Source organism: Orcinus orca, chromosome 3 (assembly GCF_937001465.1).
Source record: "Orcinus orca chromosome 3, mOrcOrc1.1, whole genome shotgun sequence".
Taxonomy (NCBI): Eukaryota; Metazoa; Chordata; class Mammalia; order Artiodactyla; family Delphinidae; genus Orcinus; species Orcinus orca.
In genome coordinates, this window is record NC_064561.1 from 32,221,775 (window position 1) to 32,242,141 (window position 20,367).

Genomic DNA, 20,367 nt, shown 5'->3' on the forward strand with positions numbered 1-20,367 from the left:
CTTTCTGAGCTTTTGTTGTTAGTGTATAGGAATGCAAGAGATTTCTGTGCATTAATTTGGTATCCTGCAACCTTACCAAATTCATTGATTAGTTCTAGTAATTTGCTGGTGGCATCTTTAGGATTTTCTATGTATAGTATCATATCATCTGCAACCAGCAACAGTTTTACTTCTTCTTTTCCAACTTGTATTCCTTTCATTTCTCTTTCTTCTCTGATTGCCATGGCTAGGACTTCCACAATTATGTTGAAGAAGAGTGGCAAGAGTGGACATCCTTGTCTTGTTCCTGACCTTAGTGGAGATGCTTTCAGTTTTTCAGCATTCAGTATGATGCTTGATGTGGGTTTGTCATATACGGCCTTTATTATGTTGAGGTAGTCTCCCTCTATGCCCATTTTCTTCAGAGTTTTTATCATAAATAGATGTTGAATTTTGTCAAGTTTTTTGTGCATCTATTGAGATGATCATATGATTTTTATTCCTTAATTTGTTAATGTGGTGTATCACACTGATTGATTTGCACATATTGAAGCATCCTTGCATCCCTGGGATAAATCCCATTTGATCATGGTGTTGGATCCTTTCAATACGGTGTTGGATTCTGTTTGCTAGTATCTTGTTCAGGATTTTTGCATCTATGTTCATCAGTGACATTGGTCTATAATTTTTGTGTGTGTGGTATCTTTCTCTGGTTTTGGTATCAGGGTGATGATGGCTTCATAGAATGAATCTGGGAGTGTTCCTCTATCTGCAATTTTTTGGAAGAGTTTGAGAAGGACTGGCATTAGCTCTTCTCTAAATGTTTGATAGAATTCCTGTGAAGCCATCTGGTCCTGGACTTTTCTTTGTTGGAAGATTTTAAATTACCGTTTCAATTTCATTACTTGTGATAGGTCTGTTTATACTTTCTAATTATCCTGGTTCAGTCTTGGAAAATTGTACCTTTCTAAGAATTTGTCCATTTCTTCGTGGTTGCCCATTTTATTGGCATACAGCTGTTTGTAGTAGGCTCTTATAATCCTTTGTATTTCTGCAGTGTCAGTTGTGCTTTCTCCTTTTTCATTTCTAACTTTATTGATTTGCGTCCTCTCCCTTTTTTTCTTGATGAGTCTGGTTAAGGGTTTATCCATTTTGTTTATCTTCTCAAAGAACCAGCTTTTAGTTTTATTGGTATTTGCTACTGTTTTCTTAGTTTCTATTTCATTTATTTCTGCTCAGATCTTTATTATTTCTTTCCTTCTACTGATTTTGGGTTTTCTTTGTTTTTCTTTCTCTAGTTGCTTTAGCTGTAGGGTTAGATTGTTTATTTGATATTTTTCTTGTTTCTTGAGGTGAGGTTGAATTGCTATAAACTTCCCTGTTAGAATTGCTTTTGCTCTGTCCCATAGGTTTTGGGTTGTTGTATTTTTGTTGTCATCTGTTTCATCTGTTTCCATGTATTTTTTAAATTTCTTCTTTGATTTCTTCAGTGATCTCTCGGTTATTTAGTAGCACACTGTTTAGCCTCCATGTATTTGTGACTTTTACAGTTTTTTTTTTTTCCTGTAATTGATTTCCAATCTCATAGCGTTGTGGTCAGAAAAGATGCTTGATACAATTTCAATTTTCTTAAACTTTCTGAGGCTTGATTTGTGATGCAAGATGTAATCTATCCTAGAGAATGTTCCATGTGTACTTGAGAAGAAAGTGTATTCTGCCACTTTCAGGTGGAATGTTCTATAAATATCAATTAAATCTATCTGGTCTGTCATTTAAAGCTTGTGTTTCCTTATTTATTTCCTGTTTGGATGATCTGTCCATTGGTGTAAGTGGGGTGTTAAAGTCCCCTATTAGTATTGTGTTACTGTCAATTTCCCCTTTCATGGTTGTTAGCATTTGCCTTATGTAATGAGTGCTCCTATGTTGGGTGCATAAACATTTATAATTGTTGTATCTTCTTCTTGGACTGATCCTTTGATCATTATGTAGTGCCCTTCCGTATCTCTTGTAACAGTCTTCATTTTAAAGTCTATTTTATCTGATACGAGTATTGCTATTCCAACTTTCTTTTGATTTCCACTTGCATGGAATATCTTTCTCCATCCCTTCACTTTCAGTCTGTATGTGTCTCTAGGTCTGAAGTGGGTCTCTTGTAGACAGCATATATACGGGTCTTCTTTTTGCATCCATTCAGCCAGTCCGTGTCTTTTGGTTGGGGTATTTAATCCATTTACATTCAAGATTACTATCTATATGTATGTTCCTATTACCATTTTCTTAATTTTGGGGGGTTTGTTTTTGGGGTCTTGTTCTTCTCTTGTGTTTCCCACCTAGAGAAGTTTCTTTAGCATTTGTTGTAAAGCTGATTTGGTGGTTCTGAATTATCTTAGCTTTTGCTTGTCTGAAAAGTTTTTGATTTCTCCATCAAATCTGAATGAGATCCTTGCTGGGTAGAGTAATCTTGGTTGTAGGTTTGTCTCTTTCATCACTTTAATTACATCCTGCCACTCCCTTCCGGCTTGCAGAGTTTCTGCTGGAAAATCAGCTGGTAACTTTATGGAGATTCCTTTGTATGTTATTTTTTGTTTTTCCCTTGCTGCTTTAAATATTTTTTCATTGAATTTAATTTTTGTTAGTTTGATTAATATGTGTCTTGGTGTGTTTCTCCTTGGGTTTTTCCTGTATGGGACTCTCCGTGCTTCCTGGACTTGGGTGACTATTTCGTTTCCCATGCTAGGGAAGTTTTCCACTATAATCTTTTCCAATATTTTCTTAGACCCTTTCTTTTTGTCTTCTTCTCTGGGACCCCTATAATTTGAATGTTGGTGCATTTAGTGCTGTCCCAAAGCTCTCTGAGGTTGTCTTCGATTATTTTCATTCTTCTTTCTTTACTCTGCTCCTTGGCAGTTATTTCCACCATTTTATCTTCCAGCTCACTTATTCATTCTTCTCCCTCAGTTATTCTGTTATCGAGTCCCTCTAGTGTCATTTCAGTTATTGTGCTGTTCATCTTGTTTGTTCTTTAATACTTCTAGATCTTTGTTAAACATTTCTTGTATTTTCTCAATCTGTGCCTCCATTCTATTTCCGAGGTTCTTGACCATCTTTACTATCATTAGTCTGAATTCTTGTTCAGGTAGATTGCCTATTTCCTCTTCATTTATTTGGTCTTGTCAGTTTTTCCCTTGCTCCTTCGTCTGTGACATTATTTTCCGTCCTTTTTTTTTGGATGAGTGGGATTGTGTTCCTGTTTTACTGGTTGTTTGGCCTGAGGCTTCCAACACTGGAGTTTGTAGGCTGTTGGGTAGTGCTGGGTCTTGTTGCCGAGATGAGGACCTCTGGGAGACCTCACTCCAATGAATACTCCCTGGGGTCTGAGGTTCTCTGTTAACACTGTGGTTCGGACTTGGAGCTCCCACCACAGGAGCTTCAGCCCAACCCCCAGCTCATGAACCAAGATCCCACAAGTTGCGTGGGGCGGCAAAAAAAAAAAAAAAAAAAGAGTACAATAACAAAGTAAAAAATAAAATTAGACTAGGAAACTAACAGGTATCTTAGAAATAATATAAAAATATAGATGAGACAACTGGAAGGTAAAACAGAACCACAATAATAAAAAAGAGAAGAAAAACAAAGTGGAAAAGGCCTTGGTTGCAGAGAGCGGGGCCTAAGCAGGGGCAGGGTTTGGGCAGTAGGCGGGGCCTGTGCTTAGGATCCACAGGGCTGGAAAAGGCCCTGGGGTGCGTGGGGGGGTGGGGTTTAGGCTCAACGGAACAGAAGAAGCCCAGGCGTGCCTCCCACCTCTGGTCTCAGAGGGCAGGGGACCCACCTGGGAGCCCAGCAGGCTCAGTGTGTGGGGAAAACACCCTCCACTCCTGCTCCTCCTGTCCTGGAGGACCCCTCTGCCTGCCTCTCTAGTTCTCCCCTTGGCCTCCCTCTTATGCTCCCAGGACCCACATAGCCTGGAGGGGGCTTTGGAGGGTGGGGCACCCAGCCTGGGAGCCCAGCAGGCTTCCTGGGCCCAAGTGGGTGGGGCAAACACCCTCTGCTCCTTCTCCTACCCCTCTGGTCCTGGAGGGCCCCTCCTGCCTGCCTCTCCTATCCTCCCCAGGCCTCCCTCCTATGCCCCCAGGACCAACGTGGCCTGGAGGTGGCCTCTGAGGGTGTAGGACCCAGCCCCGAGAGCCAGGCAGACATCCCCAGCCGATTGGGCAGGGGAAATTCTGAGCATGCTCCCCCCTGATCCGAGCCCCTGAGGGTCCCTCCAGGCATGAGAACCCCTCAGGGGCACCAGTCCTGTCCGGCCTCCACTTCTCCTCCCCCATCAGTGCCCCCATGTCCTACTGGTTCACTTGGGGGTTCCTCCCATCTCCTTGGGCATCAAGGTCCCCCACCAGCATCCAGCAGGTGCCCTAGTTGTGGGGAGATGCAAACTCTGCATCTTCCCACACCGCCATCTTGACTCCACCCAGAAATGTATATATCTTCAGTTGTAAGTTTACTGCTAAATATCGTTAGGAAGTATTTTCCCTTCATTTTTTCCCCTCCATTTAGCTTTGCTAAACAAAAGGTGATGATTTATCTACTCAAAAGGAAAGCTTATAGCCAGAGAGTTTATTATCTATACAGAGGCCAGGAACACTGAGAACTTTAATACAAACAAACAAAACAAGCCATAGGTTGAAACAGGAAACATTATGGCTGAGCAGTCTCAACTTGCCCTTTTCTTCCAGGGAATATGTTGTAGAAAACCCTTCACTATTTACTGTACTGGCTCACATCAGGAAGCAGGATGTCAAAGGAAACTAGTTGATTAAAAGTTATATATGTATATTTTTCATTAACAATCATTTCAAAAAATAAATAACATTACTGAAGCCAAAATGCCAGAGCAAATGTAAGAGGAGTCCATTCTTGTTCCCAGTATGTAGATGTTATTGTATTAGAAAATTCTAAAGGTGGAGTCTAAAGAACACAACAAATGCTTAACAGGTCATGGAGATCTGCCTTTGAAGGGAGTGAATCTCCCAGCTGTAGCTCCTGGCTCCATGAGGGAAGTCATTGTCCTTTCTTGTTCTATGTAGTGAGAATGTGTATGGGACACACTTCATTTGGTTTAATAGAACATGTTACACCTGAATCTCACCAACCACAGCTGAGAAGACAGAATATAGTGAATCTGAAAACAATGAAGGTACAAAGTCCCAGGAAACCTGAAATCTCCTGACTCAAAGGCTCTGGGTGGAGAAGGACAAATCATAGTTATAGATGTACTGGTAGCAAGGCTGCCAGGGAGGAAGCTTCTGTTGATCTTGAAGACAGAGATTATCCTGCTTGGGAGAGGGACAGTAGACAGATTTGGGATGTATTTTAAAGAACCAATCAATCTCACTTTAGAAACTCTGCAAACTTAGGCCTTCTACAGTCACCCTAACTAGTATTTATTGCAGCCTAAACCCAGTCAACTCTTATTATACTACCCGGATTCTACCTTCCTCCTAGCCTTTATCAGTTATAAAAAATATCTTGTTTATTTCTTCCTTGTTTGTCTCTCCCACTAGAATGTAAGCTCTTAGACAAGAGAATTCTGGATTTTCCACTCTTATGTCTTAGTACCAAAGAACAATGCTTGGCACTATTAGGCAATAAGCAGAATATAGAAACAACATAGAAACAACTATATCTTAAATGGTATGGCATATTTCAGTGAAAAGTCTACTACAGTATATGTTAAATAACTATATATTAATAAGCATACATTTTAATATACTATACATCAAAAGTCTAGGTAATGTATATGTGTGGTTTGAATAATAATAAATTGAAAACCCATATGGCTACAGCTGTCTTAAGAAATAGACCATTACTGTTAATCTTTGAAGCTCTCTTCCACAAAAGCAGGTCCAGTCCATAAAAGGGACACAGATCCTCTTCTACAAATACTGTAGTTTTCCTTTCTTTGCTTTTATCTTGATTGACCAGATTTTCAAAAGAGAAAAAGTACTAAACAATGTGGTATACCGGCTATAGCTATGGATCCAAATGTTTTGATTCTTTGCCCCAACCATAAATCTTTTTTGTGATACATATTCATTATGTAAATACTTATGAACTATACACACTTACTGTAAGCAATATATTTTACACACTATAAGACCTTTAAGATAATGAAATGTACAAAGTGTACTTTTATAAAAATGTGAAATTAAAATATTTCAGAAATTGCATTAATATATTAATTGCACAAAATTGATTTTTTTCTCATTAAGGGTATTACCATTAGCATTATTAGTGCAACCTTCTTTTAAATGTAAAATATACTATTATTTCATGCACCGCTAAGGAAGGAAAAATACTGCCAATTTAACTATTACACGGTACCCATCGATCCTAAGGTGTTCCTCTAAATTTAAGAGATGTTAAAATACACACCTTACAACCAAAGAAATGAAGCGATTTTTTAAAGGGAAAATCGAATTGAATATAGTTCATTAGTTTTGAAAATTATGTTTTAAAACCATGATACAACTCTTAAACTTCCTTGTTATAAAGTTATTTGGATTCTAATCTTAGGTTTCACAACTGTCATAGCAAGGTAAAAGATACTTCACAAATATATTTATGGATCCAAATATAAGAAATAAAACAGTGCATCATTTTTCAGTAATAAAACTTTTCAATCCAATCTACCATTTATGTGAAAAGTTTTACTGTTGTACTTGCAAATCCTCAGGAAGGAGTACATTTAAAAAAAAAAATTACATGACTTAAAAATGCTCTGAAGCTTTGTATCTGGAAGATTTTAAAACAGGTTCAATGATTCTGCATCTAAGTGTGTGTGTGTGTGTGTGTGTGTGTGTGTGTGTGTGTGTGTGTGAGAGAGAGAGAGAGAGAGAGAGAGAGAGAGAGAGAGAGAGAGAGATACTAGACATTTTTCTTTTAAAGCTAACACATTTATGGCTTTCAGAATGGAACAATGAAAGCCTTTTTAAGCATCCTTTTTCAAAATTTTTTTTCATAATATAAAAACAGTCACTTTTCATGCTCAGTGTTAAAATGTCACCTTTACCTTGAAAAATTCATTTTTAGTGGACAACTTCTTATCAGACCTTATCAGATCATAATGTTTTAGCTCATAATGTGGCTGATGAAGACTGCACTAGGAATACAGCCAGCTCTGTCATGTTCACTTGCTCCAAACTACCAATGTTATTTATTACCTCTATTTCTTTACAGGAACCTTTTAATGTCAGCTATCCATTCTCTGAGAGTTTATCATATAATTCTTATTTTTAATTAAACTCTAACATCATACCATGTTGAAAGTGACCTAAAATTGATGTTGCAACTGTCAAGTGCTCCACAATGTGGAAAGCTTACTATTCTCCAAATAGTCCATGAGCCACATAAGACACATCACCATCTGATACATACAGTGAATGTGGGCACCATGTCAACAGGTGTATTAAACCTTAACAAAGCACAATTTCTTTCTCATTTTAATATAAAAATAATTGTAAGCACAAGTTCTAATACTGTCTTCTGGAACCTAGTGAATGGCCCTATGTGTCCCTGGGCTGGATACATCCCTTGTTGGATACCACTGGACCAACAAGGGATTGTGAAATGGGTCCTAGAAGTTGCAAACCCAAAAGCCTATGGGTGCCAGTTTTACAATGTAAATGAGAAAAATAGGCTGGGTTTTTGGCAAACTAGACAGTACATGGCTTATCTAAGGAGACAATTAATATAGGCCTGGTATTCCTAGATCTGAATTTTACTGAGAAACTGGATAGCCACGTATTTATATAAAATCAGTCCATTTGGAAATGCTAAAAATAAGTGAAAAGCTTTTATAAAATTCTAATGGACCAAACCAAAAGCATTTATGGGCTGAATTTACCCATGGGTCTTCCAGTTCATTTCTTATAACTAGAAAAAAAGAGGATATATAGAAAAAAAATTTAAAGAGCAAAAAAGAAAAAAAAAACATGAAAAAGGAGGAGAATGAGGAGGGGAAAAAAGGAGAACAAATATAATCTGAGGAGAGTCCTAAATCAATTATTTTAACATCTTGAAATAAATATCATATGTAAAAGGGTTTTTTTCCCCATTTTAATTAAAAAATTCCCCTTATACAAATAAAATTAAGGGAAATTTTCAAAAGGCTGTTAGAGGATGCTGTCTTCTTTAACTCAGACAGCATTTTAGTAAAAGCTGATCTCGATCATGCAAAACCTTTTCTAAGACCGTCATGGAAGCACCATTTAATTGTGCAATTATTAACCATATATTAGGGAAAATAGGTAACACAATTTCTCCCTTCCTCCTCTCTTTTCTTCCCTCTATAGTTTATTCTCTCCTTACTTACTTGAGTGTCCTCTCTCTGTTTCTAGTGAGTGGGAATCTTTGTCTCTTAAAAGTTATTATTCATATAATCAGTTCCCCCATGCAGTTTCTTGAGTTGGTTTTTGGAAATTGGTATACTGAAGGTATATTTATAAGATAATCTAATCTACCATTTATGTGAAAAGTTTTACTATTGTATTTGCAAATTCTCAAGAAGGAGTGCATTTAAAAATTTTTACAAATGATTTACATCATTTAAAAGATAATAAAATGAACTACTATAGTCATGCAAACTACTATTATTATAGACCAGACATACAATTGGGTTTCAAAGCATGTACTCTTTTATGGTGCTAATATTGTAAACTACTGGTTTATAAAAAAATACTCTTGCCAATAAATAATTTATTCATATTTTAATGTTGTTGTCTTTGCAACACATTCATCATAACAGACTTGTTTTTTTGGCCAGTGCATATTGGAACACTGCCAACAAGAAGTGTTCTTAAAAATATGACCTTCTTCATTTTTCTCCCAATGAGATGATGTAAAGAGAGGAACCCAAATAATCTAAACAATGTTTAACACCTTTAGTATATATTGGAAAGCAAAAATGAAGACTAATGTTCTCCTAGATAGCTCATTCAACGTTTATCTTGATGACTGGGAAACAAGCAGCAGAACAACCATTGAACTGAATTACAATAAAATATACATTTTTCAGAGAGAGGAGCACAAAATCAGTTTTCATTTGGCATGTTAAGTATGCTATATTTGAACAGAATGTTACATATTCATTTCATTCATCATTTAAAGGCAGATAATCAGGAAGTCATTACGTGGCCTGCATTGGGCAGCTATTCGATTAGAGTATAATTGAGCACTCTGTAATTCAGCCAAAGCTGACAGGTTGGGAATGCATAATATCCATCCTAGGTATTTTGAATGTGGGGGAAAGTATGGGGCAAGCAGTATTTGCTGGTCAAAATAGGCCACTGGGATAAAAGGGAAGACCTAAAATAAAACCACAAAAATTACTTACAGTTATTTCCTCTTTTTATTTTTAAAATTGTTCTGTTAATTTTGCAAACCAGCAATTTATAAATTTTAGTAATTTACTTGGGAAATCATCCTCTCTGGCCTCAAAAGATGTCACGTGACATTTTGGGTCATGTGGGCATCCTTCTACATTGTTCTAGAATGGCTGTTCATAGATTTTTAGACATGAGGGCAGTCAGTTAAGGCCAAAAAAACAAAACAAAACAGATTTTATCCAGAATTTTGTAAAGTACAGAGCTGGGTTTGGAAGTTACACAGTACAGAAGTGGGTGCTAAGGCAAAGAAAAAAAATGGATAACAAGACACTACAAATATTCTTATCATGGTTTTGGTTGGTGAGGGAAGGACATCATAATACAAATGCCAGGGTATTTATTATTTTGGCACTTATATTGTGACTAACAGATATTGTCAGCACACCTACTTCTTTTAGGCACTGCCAATACATGGCAGACATGGCTTTCCACTCATCTACCCACTGTTCCTGCTTGTCAAATTCCTCCTCCTACCTTTAGACTTCCTGTCCAAATCCAAGGTGAAGTTTCAATCAAAAGGGAAATCTATTATATTGCAATAGAGCGTTAGGTTTGGAAATGAAATGCATTTGGCTGAAGAATTTGTAGCTATTTACTAATATTTATTATTTTATTTTTGTGACATCAGTAACTAAATTAGTGATTATAAGAGACAGAGGAGTACTCTATCATTACTATTTGTATTAGTTTCCTAATGCTGCTGTAACAAAGTACCACAAATTGAGTGGATTAAAACAACAGAAATGTATGTTCTCACAGTTCTAGAGGCCAAAAGTCTGAAATCAAGGTGCTACAGGGTTGGTACCTTCTGAGTGCTCTGGGGGACAGTAAGTTCCACAGCTCTCTCCCAGCTTCTGGTGCAGGAATGCCGTCTTTGTGCTCATTGCCTTGTTAATGCATCGCTCCAAGCCCTGCCTACAATATCCACGGGGCATTCTCCCTGTGTCTTCATGTTCTCACACGGCTGTCCTCTTGTAAGGACACCACTCCTTATATTGGGGTGGGCTCACCCTACTCTAGTATAACCTCATCTTAATTAATTACATCTGCAACAATCCTATTTCCAATTAAGGTTGCATTCTGAGGTACTAAAGGTTAGGACTTCAAAATATCTCTTTTGGGGGGACTTCCTCAGTGGTCCAGAGGTAAAGAATCCACCTTCCAATGCAGGGGATGCGGGTTACATCCCTGGTCGGGGAACTAAGATCCCACATGCCTGGGGCAATTAAGCCCGTGGGCCCCACAACTACTGAGCTCGCTTGCCTCAACTAGAGAGAGAGAAAAAAAAACCTGCAGGCCACACCTAGAGAGAAGCCGGCGCGCTGCAACGAAGAGCCCAGGCACCGCAACAAAAAAAAAGATCCCGCATGCCTCAACGAAGATCCCTTGAGACCCGACGCAGTCAAAAAATAAATTAAAAATAAAATAAATAAATAAATATCTTTTAAACTATCTCTCTTTCGGGGGAATACAATTCCATTTGTAACAGCATCGCATAGAATTGTTAGCACATGGTAATAATGAAAAGCAGATTGACTTTTAGCTGGTCTTATAATTGTTTTTAAATTTTCTACAGAAAGTGCAGCCCTTTATTGCCTACACCTGGGGCAATACACCAGCGCCCTATCATAATACCCACTGCCTTGACATGGTCAAAAGACATATTAAGACACAGGAAATATATGAGGAGGAGACTGTAATGGAACTAAATTTTTATCATCACATGAATAGAATTAGGCAAAGACAGAGTGATAAATCTATCAACCAAGAAAGAAGAGAATCTCCCCGTTGCTCTTTATTAAAGGACTTACCCTCCATTCTGTTGATAACATAAAGCATATGTCCACATTCAAATAAATATTGATATATTACATTCAAGATGGCAACACAAAAGGATCCTGAACCCATCCCCTTCCATGAACACACCGAATCTACAGTTACATATGGAACAACTTTATCTGGAAAAACAAACAAACAAACAAAAAACTGGCTACATGACTCCTACATGTGGGGGGAGGAGAGAAGGCCCAGGTGGAACCTGGTAGGAGAGGCTGGGACACAATCGAGCCGTAAACCCCAGCCCTGGCAGTGACTCACGGTCAAAACCTCGAACTTCTTCCTGAGGAGAAAAGGTCTTGAACCCCACATGGAGCACCTCGGACTTTTAAAACCTGCACCTGAGGGACAAGCCCCCAAAACAGTGTAGCTTTGAAAACCAACAAGGCTCACGTCCACAAGACCATCTGAGTAAAGAGCTCGCGAGCTCGCGAGCACAGACTCACCTGCCTCAGGGGCCAGGAGGGAAGTGGTCCGGCAAGGGGCTCCCGGACTGTGTGTGGAAGAGGCTCGTTTGCTTGTCTTGGAGCATCAGCCTGAGATGCAGGTATCTGCTTTGACTCATATTTGGGGACTGCTAAGGTGCTCTTCAGGACAGAGACTGGCGGACACCATCCTCGTCTACCCGCGCCCCACGCCGTCCCACCCCGCCCCGCGCCACGCCACGCCACGCCACGCCGCGCCGCCACGCCCCGCGCCGCCCCGCCCTCTGCTGGGAGAGACATGCGCTCTTGTGAGCTTCACCTTCTGCGAGAGACGCAGAAGAGTTTCGGAGGAGTTTGAGTTTGCGCGCGGCAAAGCACGAAAACACATGGAGCAGTTGTGGATGGTAAAGAAAATGAAAATGAAGAGACTACAAGCTCAAGAACTGCTTGGCCACTGTTTCTGTGTCTTCCTTCTCCTATTGGTATAGTTTCTACAACATAAAATATGTTTTTAAATTTTCTATAGAAAGTGCAGCCCTTTATTGCTTACACCTGGGGCAATACACCAGCGCCCTGGTGTATGAAGATGGAAGTTTCCGCCAAGAAGGGAAGAAAATCAATAACAAATTCCCAAGCGAGATGCTAAGTAAAGATGCATATTTTTCAGAGTAAATTTATGTGAATCTATGAGATCACCCAGAACACCCTTATCTGTGTCAAGGATCTGAAAGCGCCTGGAGAAGAGGGGATTTGTGACTTGAGTTATTGTTTGTTAATCCTATTTAAATGACTCTCATTTCACGCTGGGTTGGGAGATACTTCAATGAGACCATTTCAGGGAACTTGATATATGCCCTCCATGCTTAGGCTCTGTGAGGACTGGCATCTGACTTGCACCTGAAAAATCTAAAAGTGAAATGGGATGGCTACTGCCAAATGGTGGGTTAGGAAGAGGAAGTGGCATAGGACAGGACTGGCACAGGACAACCTGCCTTCTCAGTCTGTCGGAGTGAAAGATGTGTGATTAGTCCTATAGATCAGAAGTGATCCACACGTGTGAGAGAATCATCATGGATGTGTTTATGTCTTTTCCAGGGGACCATCTAGAGTGGCATGTGTTGCTCATTGATAGAAGCTGTAGGAAGAAGCTATAAAGGACAAACTGGGTAAGAGGACATTTCCAGCATCAAGAGATCTGTGGGTGAGAGAGGTCAGTGGTGGGGGAGAGGAGGGTTTCTATGAAGAGTTCACAAAAGCACCTCATCAGGGAAAAGGCAATTTTAAATTCCTGCCAGAACCAGGGAATGTGAAGCCACCTCCCAAATTTATCAACGAAGTGAGAATTTTGTCTGTTGTCTTCCCTCCTTTCCCCTTCCCACTCCTCCCCCAACACCCCTTACTGAAAGCCATTTCCAGCTGTAAAAGACCCAATCTGGAGGAGAGAAGATTTAACTTTAATCAAATGTAGTGCTTTTGTTATTGTAAGAGGATATACATTCTAATTTCCAAATAAAAACTGCATTTGTGACTTAGTGACCCTGAAGTGACCACAGGTTTTTTACTTATAAACTTATTTATTTTATGAACCCAGAAAAGTTATGGTGCCTGCCTAAGTTTTCGTAGAGGAGCTGGGAAAGGAATAAACCCGTTAAACAGATGTAAAGATAACACAAGTTTCAAAAATAAAATTGCTATATGATTACAAATCTAGTTTGTTCACTGACCTGATCTCATTCGAGTCTACACATGTATTTTTACTTCACCTTTCCTACTTGTCATTGTTCCATGGGAGACGGGGTGGGGGGGGCAGTCTGCTGGCTAGCAGTTGGTGGTGCTGTTTCTTGTAGACACTTTTGTCGGTTGTGGTTGGATGCTAGTAATTGGGGCAGCTACAACAGGTGGAATAGATGGGAGAGAGGGATCACTCCCCTATCTTTTGACTTTCCTTCTATTTAATAACACTCACCTGGTTGGTAAAGGTGCTTACAAAGGGAATGATTAGAATTTGGTTAATCTTTCTGAGCATCCAGCTTGTAGAGTAGAAACAAAATTTTAAAACCTGCTTAGATTCTTCTTCTCTTTGTGTTCCAGCCACAGTTCTCCATGATCACATGCCCTCTCTCTAACAGTTCTCCCAGTATTTTTTGTGCATAATTTTATGATGGACATTATCTCAAAAAAACATTCTAGCTATTTGACTTTTAACTTAGAGTTTTTAAAGACTATTTTATGATTAAGACATATAAAAAGCACAGATAAATACATTATATTTACCTCCCTTATTTGTAAGGTATGCTTTTTGTAACTTAATATTTTAATGCAGTCTGGTTCAGGAGCAAGGACACCTTGAATTTTAGTGCTGTAGCAAATGCCAAGAAAGTAGCTCCTGGAGGAATCTAGAATGTTTTCAGCCTTATTGGTGGTACAGTAAAATCAGATATGCCAAAACACATGACAAAACTACATCTCTGAATATTTACCTTGGAAGATGGATGTTATGGGTTGAATTGTATCCCTCCCAAAATAATATGTTGTTCTAACCCCCAGTACCTCAAAATGTAACCTTATTTGTAAATAGGTTCTGTATAGAGGTAATCAAGTTAAAAGAGCTCATTAGGGTAGGCCTAATCCAATATGACTGGGGCCCTTATAACAAGGGAAGACTTGGACACAGAGACAGACATTTGGACATTCTCATGTAGAGGGAGAATGCAAAGTAAAGACACTTGGGAGAAGATGGTCCAGGTGATTGGAGCAATGCATCTACAAGCCAAGAAATAGCAAGGATTTCCAGCAAAGATCAGAAGCCAGAAGAGATAAAGAAAGATTCTCCCCTAGAAACGTCTTCTCCCCTAGAAAATAAAGCATATCCCTGCAGACACCCTGATTTCAAACTTTTAGCTTCCAAAACCGTGAAAGAATAAATTTCCATTGTTTTGAGCAATCCATTTTTTGGTACTTTGTTATGGCAGCCCTAGCAAACTAATAGAGTGGGTTACTGGGTCGCTGGAAGAACATGAATTAAAGATAGGGTTCAGAGAAGATGTAACAATTCCAGAGAAAGAAGCTAGCTTATATAAATTTGAAGGAAAGTTTACTTCTTGAGTAGGGCCAGGGGAAGCACAACATATATTCAATAAAACATCTTGGGGCTTCCCTGGTGGCACAGTGGTTGGGAATCCGCCTGCCGGTTCAGGGGACGCGGGCTTGTGCCCCGGTGCAGGGGGATCCCACATGCCGCGGAGCGGCTGGGCCCGTGAGCCATGGCCACTGAGCCTGCGCGTCCGGAGCCTGTGCTCCACAATGGGAGAGGCCACAGCAGTGAGAGGCCCGCGTACCGCAAAAAAAAAAAAAAAAAAAAAAAAAAAAAAAAAAATTCTTGAGATTCTGCGCACTACGTGTGTTTCTTTCTGCTCCAGTAGTATCTCAGGGCTTCTAGGGGACATAACGACAAAAGTGGAGTTTGCTAAGGCACAGGAGTCAAATGATGGTAACACATTAAGCTTCATACAGCTAGTATCAAATGTCACCTCTTTGTGTATTTTTTTTAGTATTATTACCCCTTTTTGTACATTTTTGCCTTCACAAATTAATGATAGGTTTTTGGGATCAGAGAACATGTTCTACAGTTTGTAAAATCCTCTAGAAAATGGGAAATTTCATTGTACACAGTAGGTATGTAATGAATTCAGAGTAAAGTAAAAATATCAGAATGGTACAAGATTATTTGGGGGGTCACATACACATAAACCCTTCTGAATAGGCAGCTATGCACTCTCCATTACAAAAGACTAACTTGGTGCTATTTTTTTCCCACTGCGTTTTAATTAGCTTTGATTAACAGTGCAAAGAGCTAAACGAAAACAGGATCCATCTCCTTTTTTCCTTCTTTCTTTTTTTCTTTTAGTCAATATGTGGGGGATTTATATTCACTAGTCTAACTCTCACATATCACCAGCAGAATTGGGCCCCAAGCAATTTATTCATTTGCAGCCATAATGAATGACTCAGGGGATTGAAATGGTGAAAGACTCTGTCATGTGAAGATTTGTAGTGATTGGTTACAATAGGAAAATGAATTCCACAGAGCCAACTAGTGTATGTATAATGAATTCATTGCTTCAGTTACAACAGAAACGAAATGCCAAAAAGTTTAGTTCCCACATATAAAACAAGGATCACTGGTAATATCATGTGGAAAGCAAAAATGATGAGACAACTAAATCCAGTGATAGTTACATATGTAAAATAGTAAAGGTTGTTCCAGTACCTTAGGCAGCCAGAGATAGTCTGTACAACCCCTAAGGATTCTTTGTAATTCTAGATATTGTCTGTTGTCCCTTGGCTTCACACTTACCTGTTGGTACTATCCTTTCTATCCTTGGGGCTGGAAGCCAGAAAACTCTTGTTTTCAGGTCCCTTTGCCAACTGGTTTCTTGTTAAGTTCTGCCAATAGGAGGTACCAGCTGGAGATTAGAAGATTACAGCAAAAAAAGAGAGTTTATTCTACTTTTTTCTTTTCTTTCTTTCTTTCTTGTTTGATGCTTATTTTCAGTGCCTCTGGCAGTAAAGCAAAAGCAGTGAGCAAAGGACTGTGACCAGAGGCAGCAATAGGTGGCAGGTTTAGCAACATCACGTAGTGCAGGCTCTCTGAGCAACAATGCTGGGGCTCCAAAAGCACCATCAGCACCACCTCCAGCACCTTAGAAGCAATCACAGATGTGGAGCAACTCCTTGAATTTTAAGCAGTACCAATCTCTCCCTTGCTCCTCTAGCCCTCCTTTCTTTGCTCTGTTGCTTTCCTAGCTCCTCAACATCTCCAGTTCTTTGTGTTAAACCTCTCTCTTCTCGAAATGTCTATAATGGTTTCTGTTTTCTTTACTGGACCCTAACTGATGCTGCATTATACTGAGAATGTTCTCAGAAACAAACAAAAACAGTTGGAACTGGTTATGTAATCTGATTGGACCTAAATATTGTCATGATCTTATTGCCAACAGAAAATGGGAAACTGGTAGTTCATACCATGTAGTGGCAACGTGGTAACTGGAATTATTCCCTGTCATCACCCAGGATGATGTGCCTGGTAATGCTGAGCTTGAAAATTCCAAGTGGCTGCTTCTGTGTGGATATGATTACAGGACTGAGGGGCAGTTAGGTAGCTTCTGACTATACTGGAAAGCTTCAAGGAAGAAAATGGCAATCTCCTGGCTTTAAATTCTCTCAGCTCAAAATATGGACAGAGAGGTTATATGATGGTCCTAATAGAGTCTCTAAGTCATGAGGTCATAGAATTAAGTCACTGAAAAATCAGACCCAAAATTTGATCCTGTAAGTTGTAGAACAACATAAGTTGAATTGACAGCTTCAGGATATCTCTTACGTAAATGTCAGGGCATTGGTTAACAAGGAGTAGAACTCTGAAAATTGTAATGATGACCTGGGGTGGATTCAGATTAATCTGAAAGCTTTGGAATTCCAAGTCCTCTGAGCCTCCTTTTCTGAGGGAGCAGTTCTTATTTCCCCAGGAAGAGGAAAGCAAGCCTTCACTTGCTTTATGAACCTAGAGTTAACTCAACTGAGGCAGTCACTTTGCAAGATGGTGCCCGTTATTTTCAGGATACACCCTCTTCCCGACTTATTGCTTTCATGCTCAAAACTAGAGTCATATTCCAATGGGCCCACGATTATGAAAGCAAAAGCTTGGCCTCGAAGGAAACAGTTTATACACTGAAGGAATTGTAAGACCCATTTAATTTATATTGGCAGAATCTGGGTAATATGTATAGGAAAGGTTTCTGAGATTGTTAGGCCAAGGAGGACAAAACACAATAATGAATTCAATGTGTTAGACTGATCAGGCAGTAGTAGCTCTAACAGTTTGCTTCGTTGGTTGACTGAAGCATTGAGTCAATAGTGATAGACACTTAATGAGGTTGTGATGACAGAACTTGCCTGAAATAATGTTTAAGAGGAATCCAATGATTTAGGAGATAGGAATGCTGCAGTATATTTATCATATGCTACCTGCTTCCTACTGCCTTGCCCACTGCCTTTCATGTCCCCTGCCAGAGTCCAGACAATTCTTCATCTTGACCATGGCATTGAGAAAGTCTGTATGACAGGACTGCTAGGATCCCTGAAAAGCTTAGTTGGCTGACCTCTTCAGGTGATTATTATAAGAGCTGACATCACTGAAGGAGCTCCCTGATTTCACGGAGAATAATAAGGTGGCAGAGGTCAAAGGGCAAGGAGAATGCAGTTACAAAAATGGGCAGCAGGGTTGGAGTGACTGTTAGATCCCTTTAAGAAGGGATTTCTGGTAGTGGCTAATAAATCAAAGGTCCTTTGGAAGGAATTAGATTTTAGAGGTTGAGAAACTATGGACCATGGACCAAATCTAGCATGTTAGCCATTTTGTAAACAGTTTTACTGGAACTCTGTCTTGCCCTTTCACATATATACACATTTCTATGGCTGCTTTCACATCACAATGGCAACAGAGATCATATGGCCTGCAATGCCTAAGAAAATTACTATCTGGTCCATTACAGAAAAAGTATTTGCTAACATTAAATTAGATGGTTAACTGACTGTTGTATTGATTACTGCGTATAATATCAATCAAACATCTAGGTCTGGAATACAGGGACTTTACTTGAGTCGTTATAATGTAGATAATGGCCTCTTAACCAATTCCTAGACCTGAACAGGTTAGCAGATCTGGAACCCTTTGAATGAAGGAAGCCTGGGTTTTTGCAGAAAGACCACACCCCGCCCCCCAACACATGCTCCAAGTGACCCTGCTATATATACTGAAAATATTCCTCTAGACCTTCTATAAAGTAGCCTGCATCTATTTGGCCAGATAACTGTGCACTGAGGAAAATGAAACTCAGATCTTTGGGGCATTACTAGATATGGGCTCTGAGTTGTTGCTAATCCTTGAGGACCCCAAATGCTATGATCATAAATAAGATGAGAGGTTAGACGATAAATGGAATTTAGCACATTTCCATCTTGCAATTAGCCTAGCGAGGCCAGAGACCACTCTGGCATTGTTTACCCAGTTCTTAGATTCCAGTTGGAATAGACATACTGAATAACTTCCAGAGCCCCACTCTGACCCTCTGACTCCTCGAGGGAGTGTGTTATCTTTGGCTCTGGAGTAACTGCAGCTTCCTAGTCATGCTTTAACAACCTTCCTCACCTCTTTGCTCCCTTTAAACTGTCCTTTACTCTTCCTGCTCTTTTCATACCTCTGTATTCAATCCCTTGATTTTAATTTCTCTCTGCTTGAAATGTATTACTGATATACTTGCTTACAATCAGCTTGTTGCTTAAACACTGGGGGAAGACAATAGGCTCAGATCATAATGGCACCTTCTCCTCAGTTTCTTCATGTGTAATATGAAGGTGTTATACCTGGAGAGCCCAAGCCAGTTGCTCAGGGTCATATATCTATATCATTGCCAAATGTGAGTATTAAGAATTCCTGGCTCCTGGCCCAACAGGCCAGATTCTAAATGTATATCTTAACTGTTCTTAAATATCTTTTTTTTTAATGTACAGAATCTTTGGTTGAACTGAGATCTTGGAAAGCTGAATCTCTGGGGAAAGATCCTAGGGATGTGTCTTTTTCTAAAGCCCGAAAGTTCCTAGAGCAGTATTTGGGAACTATAACACTAAGTACAAGAAAATACAGAGGGATTGCATCACAGTGGTTTTATCTTATGAGAATTCACCTTTATGTGAATGAAGGAGAAATAAGAGAAAATAAAAATGAATAAATAAAGCAGGTGATTTTGTTTTCGATCTCTGCAATGGATGTGTACCCCAGTACCCAGAGTAAGTGTGATAAGAATTGGATGTTTCTTTGGTCAGTCTTAGTCTCTACAAGACTTTCATAGTGAGAATGCCTTCTCTATCTTGGGTAAGACCATAAAGGTGTGTGACCCACAGAATCGGTCAGAAGTTTTTGTAATATCTTTACAAGTTATGTAGTCCCACCAGACAGGAAGAATATTTCTGTGCAAATCATTCCAAATGTATTTTTGAAACTATATAGAAAAATATTTCAAAATCTTAAGAAGCATAAAGGTGCAAATTCAATCAGGTAATGTGGTAGTCTTGGTGGAATAGCAGATTTCTGTGAGACAATTAGTTAATTGGGTAGTACTATGTCTCAAACGGAAGGAAGTGGGGTTTCTGACCATCTTCTTTACTAAGTTACATAGTTTAAGGTATGGTGACTGTAGGAATGGGCTCAGCCCAGCAACTGAGGTCAAGATAAATTACCCTGGATGTCTTCACACCTAGATATCTCTATTACTTAATATCTTTTTCATTATTTGATTTCAACTGGCTATGAAGAGATCCCTTAAATTGCCTAAATTGACATAATTGTTTTCTTAGTGGGTAATATTTTTAAACCCGGGTACATTTACAATGAAATACAGAAAAAATTCTTAAGAGAATAAAACTATAATATTAATATTTTTGTGTTAAGAAAATTATGTCTATTTGACTTTTTTCATGTATTTACAATATATACAAGATTTTTACCTTATAAAGTAACTGGACATTCTTGCAATTCCAATGTAAAATGGGAAATGGAGGAATTAGTTTAAATATGTTTTAAGCTAAAATCTTACTGTTCTTATATGCAGCAATTTTTTGTAAAA

At 39.1% G+C, this 20,367-nt stretch overlaps 1 protein-coding gene across 4 annotated transcripts in view; it reads right to left on the reverse strand.

The window, feature by feature from the left end:
• LOC117195387 (teneurin-2-like) overlaps positions 1 to 11,896 on the reverse strand; it is a 739,625-nt gene extending 727,729 nt beyond the window's left edge. For all 4 annotated transcript variants that reach the window (XR_007476209.1, XM_033432121.2, XM_033432125.2 and 1 more), the window contains exon 1: positions 11,705 to 11,896. The gene's annotated coding sequence lies outside the window, so the exon portion shown is untranslated. The remainder of the gene's footprint in view (positions 1 to 11,704) is intronic.
• Positions 11,897 to 20,367: the final 8,471 nt, after the last annotated feature.